At 37.6% G+C, this 10,361-nt stretch overlaps 1 pseudogene; it reads left to right on the top strand.

The window, feature by feature from the left end:
• LOC102468280 (olfactory receptor 7A10-like) overlaps positions 1-5,332 on the top strand; it is an 8,433-nt pseudogene extending 3,101 nt beyond the window's left edge.
• The last annotated feature ends 5,029 nt before the right edge of the window (positions 5,333-10,361 follow it).

Here is a 10,361-nt window from a genome sequence, read left to right on the forward strand (position 1 = left end):
GCTTGCTGGCTTCTGCCGCGCGGGGTGCGCCCATATTTCTGTATTTTTTGAAGGATCCAGATGAATGGATCACTTGCAATTTATACCTATGACAGTATCCCATGAGACATTCATTTCACAATTTCTCCTTTCAAATTTACTTTAAACATTTATTCAAAGGTCAAAATGGGACTATTAAAGAATTTTTACTTACAACAATTTTCTCGCTGGTGAGATGGAATGTGTTTGTGAATCCTTTTCTTTTTACTTTATTGCTAATTATTTCATTTTTATGTTGTGATGTCTGAGTGTTTTTTATTCTTTTTATTTTTTTCTTTTAAGTAATGCATTAGAAACACAGTAAATGGTTGTGAATACCAGATATAGTGCAGAAAGAGGGTAGGTGAAGGAGTAGAGTCTAAGAAAGTTCATTTAGAAGAAAAATAGAGAGAAAAAGCATTAATGGGACAAAGAAATGGGGTATTATCTGTTGAAGATAATGTTATATTATTATCAACTGGACTAGGGAAAAATGTACACATGTTGGAACATTCATTTTGCAGGCTAAATAACATGATTGAATGCATAAAAGAACCTGAAATAAAATAAATGTTGATTGACATACTTATCCCTTCATATAATGATAATCTCTTCATGGTAAGAGTATGTAAAATTTCCTATTTAATCCCACATGGACAAGTGCAATTTGAGTCCTGGACCTGGTGGCTTGCTCTCTCACTCTCTTTCTCAGTGTCTCATTCTGTTGAGTGCACATACCCTATAGCAAACTAAAATTTTTATAATAATAAATAAGACAAAACAAATAATTCTGAAAAACTAATTTGGGGAGAAGGTGCAGGTAAGTGAGTTTATATACCATTGCTACATCCCTCAAGCCATTGTGAGCCAGGAAAAATGACATTGGATTAAAGGAAATCAAGAAAGCGATATTCTCACATATTAAGTCAGTACATGCAGGAAGTGTTCTTTTCCATTCAGAATGTTTTTAAAAAAATTAAAAGAAGCTGACTTTAGAAGCTAAGTGATATATAATGATTGAATGTATAAAAGAAATTAAAATAAAATAAAAAAATATATTTTTAAAGAAGACAATGGAGGATGTTCTGAAAAAGTAGGTGTTCTTGAGAAGGAGAAGAAATAAAAATTCCAAATATACCAGTGACAGAGATTCCAAGCAGAGGAAAGCATATTATGTAAATGTAAGTATTGAAGCTCTGGAGTCTGGTGAAGCTTAAGGTGAAGTTTAGTGTTTGGGAGATCAGTGTAGGCAGGGGTGGGAAGTGTAGAGGTAAGACGTATTTTAGATTTTTTCTTATTTATTTAAATTTATTTTATACATTCAATCACTATACATCACTTAGCTTGTAAAGTGAATTTATACAACCTGAATATACACTTCACATCAGTCTAGTTGTGTTTAGTATGCATATTATCTTTAATAGACAATAATGTCTTGATTCTCGATTTATCTCCTTAAATTCTTTTCTCCATAAGTCATGTTTGCTTATTGGAGAAAGAAAAAGACAGAGAGAAGGAAAGTGAGAAATCATTTCCCAGAAAAATGGTCACACTGCAATCCCTTCTCCATTCTCCTCTTGGGATATTGGGCATGTGCATACAGACCCAGTATGACTTTTAAGCTGCTAGGTCCGAGGCTTGAACTGTGGTCAGCCATAATGGAATCCAGTGCCTGAATCATCATGCCACCTGCTGGTCTCAGAGCTGCATTCTTCATGGAGAATGGAGTCATGTATGTGAAGTTACTCATGGACGAGGTGAGTTTTTTATGGAGAGTCAAATCATGTGTTTGAAGTTACAAAATTTCTGCTTCATTCTCTGCTGGGGAGACACTGAGGGCTGGATCTAAGATGCAAAATCCAGTTTTCTGATTCCATTATTTTTAAGGTCTCTATGATAAATCTTATCTTTAAAAGTTTTTATTTTATTAACATTTTATACATTTGATTGTTGTACATCATTTTGCTTGCAGAGTGTCTACCCAACATGAAAAATACCCCAGACCAGTTCAGTTGAGAATACTATACACAGTATCATCAACAGGTAATAAAGCATACTATGTCCCACAAATGTCTTGCCTCTATTTTTCCTCCAATTTCCTTCCCTATTCTCTTCCCCTCTCCTAACTCCTTCCTCACTCTCTCCGGTTACCATAACTATTTTCAATGCTTTTACATACCCTAAGTTTTCAATCTCTACCATAGAGTGTGGATAGTCTACACACACACACACACAAACACACACACACGCATACATAATTTTTTAAAATTTAACTTTATTTATTATTTTTATTTTTAAAAAATTTGACCAGAGGACAGTGCTTGTGAAAGAGAGAGAGAGAGTAAGAGAGGAAAAGTGAGAAAGCAAGCTGACACTTCTGGTAATTGAACCGTGGTCTGCCATATGGGAGTCCAGTACCCTTAACCACCATGCCACCTGCAGATAAGATGGGAGTGTTGAGCTGTGTTGTGCAAAATGCCTGGTTCTTTGGGTCCAGATCACTAAAATTAGAGACCTGCTTCTAGGTGCAAAATAAGGCCACAACTACAATGAAAATGGATAGAAATAAAAATTTAGTAAGAAAGAAAGATTTTAGAAAAGAAGGACACATGAAAGACTTTTGGACAGGCAGGTTGCTAGGTAGAACTTCCAGTAGTTATATATTAAGTGGAGACACGAAATATCTTTTTTTTCCTAGACTGACTTGCTTCACTCAGCAATAAATCTTCCATATTCAACTACTTTCTATCAAATTTCAGGGTCCTATTTTTTATGGCTGAGTAGTATTCCATAGAGTATATGTTGCACAGTTTTTCATTCCATTCATCTGTTCATGGACATTTAGGTTGGTTCCATGTCTTAGCAATCATGAATAATGCTGCAATTAACATTGATGTGCAAGTGCTTTTCTGACTGAAATTCCACTAGGTTCTAATTAAACATAATTCCGTAGACTTTTACCCTTTCTCTAAAGATTCTCTACTTTTTTCATACTTTGGATATTTCCTTGTGAATTGTGGGTTTATTGGTTTTGCTCATCATTTTCTTGGAGAGTTTAATCTGTAAGATGTCCAGGCACCATAAATTCATCGCTCTATTCTGTATCAAAAATGTTATCTTTAGGTGGTTTATTACTTATGTTGGGCATACTTGGGTATAACTGGGCTTGGCTTGCTTCAGGACCAAGAAAGTTTTCTCTTCATCTCCATCTCTTAGGGCCACCTGAGCTTATTAGATCTTTTTCTCTTCCTCATGCACATTTTCTTCTTCTTTTATTTTTTGATGGTGTGTTTACCATACGATGTGTGTGCATGTTGGAGAGAGAGAGAGAGCGAGAGCGAGAGCAAGAGAGAGAGAGAGAGTGAGAAATCACCCCAATAGGGGATGATTTATGCTGCAATCCCTGCAATCCCTGCAATCCCTTATTCTCAGGATTTTGGGCATGCATGCACATGTATCCAAGGTGATATTCAAGCTACCAGGTCCAGGACTGGAACTGTGGTTGGCCAAGTAGGAGTCTAGTGGCTTAACCACCACACCACCTACTAAACCTTTATTCTTCATTTTCATTTATTTTTTTTAGAAGTTTTGGCTTTAGGGTGCTGAACTTGCCAGACAGAGAGAGAGAGAGAGACAGTGAGAAGGAAAGTGATAAATCATTCCCCAGGGTGGATGGCCACTCCAGAATTCCTTCTCCTCCATTCTCCTCTCTGGCTCTTGGGTACACATACATATATGCCTGTTGTGAGTTTCAAGTCATCAGGTTCAGAACTCAAACCATGGTCACCCATATGGGAGTACATTGGGAACAGCAGTTAAGGTAATGACTATGTCACCGGACTCCTGTGTAGTTGACCACAGTTCGAGTCCCAGACCAGGTGGCTTAAAACTCATGCTGGGCATGTGTGTGTGAATGCCCAAGATCCCGAGAGGAGAATGGAGGAGAAGGGATTACAGTGTGGCTATTCCCCCTGGGTGGTGATTTCCCACTTTCTGTCTCTGTCTCTCTCTATCTGTCTGGTGAGCTCATGCACCCTATAGCAAAAGCATCTCTAAAAAAAAAATCCCTATTGAAACATCACATTGTACTCCATAAATATGTACAATTATTACTTGTCCATAAATAAACAAGTTAAAAATTCTGTAGAACACATGATTTGTGGGAACAAAGATATGAGTTGAAATTCCTAAGCAGAGATGGTAATGTGAAAGCCTGAAAGTGGTTATATCCAAACAAAACTATAGAAATTAACTTTAAGACTGCAAAAGATTAACTACGTCATTTCAACTATGTGAGTCATACCTGGTTGTGTGAAATTAGCCATCTGCCTTTCCTCTTTTCAGGTAGTCACCTTTGCCACCTGGAACCAGGGAATGAGACACAGATTTCAGAATTTCTTCTTCTGGGTCTTTCAGAGGAAGCAGAATGGCAGCCCCTCATATTTGGGATTTTCTCCTTCATGTACCTGATCACTGTGTGTGGAAACTTGCTCATTGTCCTGGCCACCATCTCAGACTCCCCCCTGCACACCCCCATGTACTTCTTCCTCTCCAACCTTGGCTGACATCTGTTTCACCTCCACCACTGTCCCAAAGATGCTGGTGAATATCCAGACACAGAGCAAGGTCATCACCTATGCAGGCTGCATCACCCAGGTGTTCTTTTACATAGTTTTTGCAGTGTTGGATTACTTCCTTCTGACCGTGATGGCCTATGACTGGTATGTGGCCATTTGTCACCCCCTGCACTACATGGTTATCATGACCCCCTGGTTATGTGGAAAGTTGGCTGGCATCCTGGACCATGAGTGTCTTGTATTCCTTGTTACATACCTTACTGGCCTTGAGGCTGTACTGTACACATGTGGAAATTCCCCAGTTTTTCTGTGAACTTAATCAGGTTATCCACCTTGCCTGTTCTGACACCTTTCTTAATGACATGGTGATATATTTTGCATCTGTGCTTCTGGGTGGTGGTTCCCTCACTGAGATAAGTTACTCTTACTCTAAGATTGTTTCTTCTATACAAGCAATCTCGTCAGCTCAGGGGAAGTTCAAAGCATTTTCCACCTGTGCCTCTCACCTCTCAGTTGTCTCCCTATTTTATTGTACAAGCATAGGTGTGTACCTTAGTGCTGGTGCTACCCACAGCTCACACTCAAGTGCAGCAGCTTCAGTGATGTACAATGTGGTCACACCCATGCTGAACTCCTTCATCTACAGTCTGAGAAACAAAGACATAAAGAGAGCTCTGAAAATAGTATTTGGGAGGCAAACTATTAAACTATTACACTATGGCCTGGAGCTGAAGTAGTGTCCATGATTGCAAATTTCCAAGCATTGGGACTAAAAATTGTTATTCTCTGATCAGATTGTGAAAGTAGAGCTGGCCGTACTTGTCTATGCAGTTAAAGTAACACAGTTTCTATCTTTCTACACTCTCTCATCACCAGAAGTTATTTTCTCTGCAATTTTCCTACTTCCTCAAAGTTACTCTCAGCTTTGTGTCAGAAAAACTAAAATTTTTAGGTTTTTTTTCACATAGGATGACATGGAATTCTTTAAGAATAATTTATTCTTTAATAGTGTATATTATTCTGAGAAATTCTGAGCCCCACTACAATCCCTCCTCCTTCATCCTTCTCTTAGAAGTTTCAGTATGTACACACACGTGACCCATGCAAATTTCAAGCCACTAAATCTGGAACTCAGACCACAACTGGCCATGTGGGAGTCTAGCACCTTAAACACTATGCCACTTGCTGACCTGCCAAGTAGCTATTTTTCAGATTGTTTACTTTTGTCAAATATTTTATACTTGTGATTGAGTTAATCTATAGATGTGGACCCCAAGATACAGGGGAGAGGGGAGTACTTATTATGATCAGATATTGGTAATTTGCTTCAGCTAAATATTTTCTGGGGCTTCTGTTTCTCTTTCTGCAACTTCATCATTCAATTTAAATAACTTGCTTTATTAAACTTTCTTCTCTATTTAATATGTGAAAAGTTTTCTTTTTTTGTACACTTAGAGAGAGAGAGAGAGAGAGAGAGAGAGAAATCACCCTCAGGGTGCTTGGCATACTGAACTCACTTCTCTAGTCTCCTCTTGGAATTTGAGCACACATGCCCAGCATAATTTTCAAGCAACCAGTCCAGGATTCAAGCTGTGCAGTCAGCCATGTGGGATCCAGTGCTTTACCCTTCACATCACCTGCTGACATGGGTTTTATTCTCATTATTAAGATCCAGTTCTCTTATTCAGCCCAGTGTTTATAGCACCCACTATAGTCAATGGCAAAAACTGATTATCAAACACATGGCACTATGTAGAGTGTATGGAAGGATAGAAATGGAATATTTTGTTTTAATCTGCCTTAGAGTCAAAGATGACCTTAAATATAATTAAGGTACATGTTATTATATATTCTCTTACTATAGAATATGATTATTTTTAAAGCTGTGCATCTACTCATTAAGAAAGGACAGATTATTGCGTGTGTGTGAAGGGTTCTATTTTTGGTGTATAGTATTTTTTGGAGGATTTTTTGTTGTTGTCTTTGTTTTTTTTTTTTTGTTTTGTTTGTTTGTTTGTTTGTTTTAGAAGTTTTTGCTATAGGGCACATGTAGAGAGAGACTGAGAAACAGAAAGTGAAAAATCACTCCTCCCGGGAGGATGGCCACACCACAATCCTTTCTCCTCCATTCTCCTCTTGGGATCTTGAGCACGCATGTACATGTGCCCGGGGTGAGTTTAAGCCACCGGGCCTGGGACTTGAATTGCAGTCAACTACATAGGAGTCCAATGACATAGCTTTTACACCAGCCAATGGGTCCTTGGAGGGTTTTAATATTTAACTATTGAATTATCTTCCTGAAACAAATGAAAAGCTATTTACTGATGATGATGATAATGTATATAGTAATGTCTTTGTCTTGGCTGATATGCATGGTAATTGTGCTGAAAAAAAATGTTAGGCACTGTAAAGATACATATGATTAAATGTAACATAAAAATATAATAAAAGGAAAAAGAAAAAATCATTAAAGACAATTTAAGGTATTTCACAAGCATAGAAAATTTTAAAAATAAGTGTAGTAGCCTAGACTTAAATGTTAATTTTTTTCAAACCTGAAAAAAAGATATATGTGATTCAATGCAATAGAAAAATAAATAAAAATAAAAGGTAAAAAAGAATGATCTTCCTGTTTCTGCCTGAGCAGGCCCAGGGCTGCCTGCCTATATCAATCCATTCGTCCTTCTAAATGAAATCACTCCCTCCTTCCTGAATCATGTCATAGTCGCTAAAGGAGCAATGGAAGAGTGGTATCGATATCATCTGTCATCAACTTCCAGGGTCTTCAGGAATCTCTCCAGACCTCAAGATCAGTGGGTGCCTCACATAGAGGGGTTGAATTCCTACCCAGTCATATGGTCAAGGTCAGGAGGTGTTCTGCAGGGATAAGCATGTCCTTCCATTTGTCCTATTTATCTGAAAAGGAATTACAATACAATGTTCTCCCCCACTTTTTTTTTTAAAGTACACTGTAGGGCCAAGCAGATGGTGTAGTAGTTAACACACTGGAATCCCACATAGAGGACAGCAGTTCAAGTCCTGGACCTGGCTGTTCAAAACTCATGTGCGTGTGTGTACAAAATCACAGGAGGAGAATGGAGGAAAGGATTTTGGCATGGCCATCCTCCCTGGGGGATGACTTCTCACTCTCCCTCTATTAGTCTCCCTCAGGTAAGTGTATGTGCCCTCTTGCAAAAACCTTAAAAAAGAACAAACAAAAATACTGCATTACATGAATATGCAATACTTTAATGAATAATTCTAATAGAAAGGATAATGTATGACACAAAGAAATAAGAAAAGTTAGAAAAGATGATGTGTTTATTTCCCAAAACTACCTTTACATTTATGAAATGGGAAAGACCACCCTATATCTGCTAATGGAGTTGAAAGCCACACCCCCATATATGTAAACACATAGAGTCCTTTATAATCTCTTTTTTTTTTCAATTAAAAGAACACTTCATAGAAAGTTGGAGAGGATAGAAATATAATGAATGAACATTTGCATGAACGTGAAAATATAATAATGTAAAAAGACACACAAAATAAGGTAGAATAGGTGACTTTCATGTTCACAGTCAATTACTTTTCTGCCTTAATGATCAATGGACTCAAAATCAGAACCACATCTACATTTGTAAATGGGAAATACTACTCTCAGCTCATGGAGTTAAATATCTCCAAATTGACCTTAAGTTTCTTCTGATACTTAAGTGAAATTTTAATACAAAATGCCCTTACCAGTAGAAATTTAATGAATGAATTGAAAAGCATGAAGTTAGGTTGCTTGAATTAAAATTATTTCACTTAATTATTTTTAATTTTTATTAACTATTATTATTATTTTAAAATTTGCTATAGAATATGTGCACTAACTAGAATAGATATAGAGAGGGGAAGTGAGAAAGCCAGCCACCAGGTTCAGGATTCAAATCATGGTCAACCATTTGGGAGTTCAATGCCTTAACCACCATGTCCTCTGCCAGTCCCAAATATAAACTTTCTAATTGTTTTGGGAAAAGTGTCATGAAGACAAAACATGTAGTGCACATGGTGAGGTAAGTGGTTTTAGTAATATTAGATCATATCCAAATAATTTTTCAGTTAAAGGAAGAAGAAATTAGAATATTAAGTATAAAGGGATAGGCAGTTTGTTATGACTTTTTCTTTAACAAAATGAAAGTGGGGTGAATTTGAGCACCTTTCTCTCTGCATTATTTATTATCAATGTGCATAAATCTATAATTATCCCCAAGTTAAAAGGTTAAATAAAGTAATAAATAAAAAAAAACACTTAAAAGCAAAATGAACATTTTACAGACAGAAGAATGGAAAGTAAGTATCTCTGAGTTGCTTGACAATCAATGTATTTATGCTTTGAGAACTCACACAACATGCTGTAAAAATGTACAGTGATTAAACCTGATTAAACCTAAATAAAATAAAAAATATAAAGTTAAAAAAAAAAAACTACATGCACTATCTTTTCCTTCACAGTTGAAGTTTTGACATCTTTCTCTTTTTCTCTTGGACTCACATTTTCTTTCCTTTCATCCTATGCATACAACCTAAGATCTAGATAAATCTTGAAATTTTAATCAAATTCCACCTGACTAAGTTCATGATTAAACTGTCCTGAGTCCCACTTCTACAATGTATCATGAATTTGCTAATAGTGTGTCCTAGTAGAATGGTATTACATAAGAATTAAATCAAACAAACCATGTAAGTTTCTAACCAGTCCATTGAGCATAAAGAGGTCAACATATATCTCTTGTAATTACTCAGGGCTACATAAATGAAAGACTAAATGACAATTAATTTTTTTAAATAATATTTAACACGGGACCAGCAGTTAGCATAATGGCTATGTTGCTGGACTCCCACATAGTCGACCGCGGTTTGCGTCCCAGACACGATGGCTTAAAACTCACGCCAGGCACGAGTGCGTGCATACCCAAGATCCCGAGAGGAGAATGGAGGAGAAGGGATTGCAGCATGGCCATCCCCCCGAGGGGTGATTTCTCACTTTCTGTCTCTCTGTCTCTCTGTCTGTCTGGCGAGCACATGGGCCCTATAGCGAAAAACATCTCCAAAAAATAATAATAATAATATTTAACAGATTTTTGTGATAGAGTGCATATGCTTGCAGTAGAGAAATAGAGAAAAACAGAGAGAGAGAAAAGTCAGAAATCATCCCACAGGAGATGGTTGTGTTGCCATCCCTTCTCCTTCATGTCCTCTTGGGATTTAGGGCCCATAAGCTCACATGCCTGGCTTCATTTTCAAGCTGCTGGGTTCTGAATTTGAACCATAGTTGACCATGTGTAAGACTAGCATCTCAAACATCATACCATCTTCTAGCCCCTAAATGACAACTCTTTTTTTTTTTTTTTGAGAGGTTTTCGCTATAGGGCCCATGTGCTCGCCAGACAGACAGAGAGAGACATAGAGACAGAAAGCGAGAAATCACCCCCCAGGGGGGATGATCACGCCGCAATCCCTTCTCCTCCATTCTCCTCTCGGGATCTTGGGCACGCACGCACACACGCCCGGCGTGAGTTTTAAGCCACCAGGTCCGGGACACGAACCGCGGTTGACTACGTGGGAATCCAGTGACATAGCCATTACGCTAACTGCTGGTTCCCTAAATGACAACTCTTAATGCATGTTCTGAGCTTAAAACTCCTAAATGCTTTGTAAAAGCATTATGAAACCAAGGATGGTCATGACTACACATAGTTTTGTAGCATTTGAACATAG

The sequence above is a fragment of the Tupaia chinensis genome, unplaced genomic scaffold, assembly GCF_000334495.1.
Source record: "Tupaia chinensis unplaced genomic scaffold, TupChi_1.0 Scaffold142061_1, whole genome shotgun sequence".
In the NCBI taxonomy this organism is placed as follows: Eukaryota; Metazoa; Chordata; class Mammalia; order Scandentia; family Tupaiidae; genus Tupaia; species Tupaia belangeri.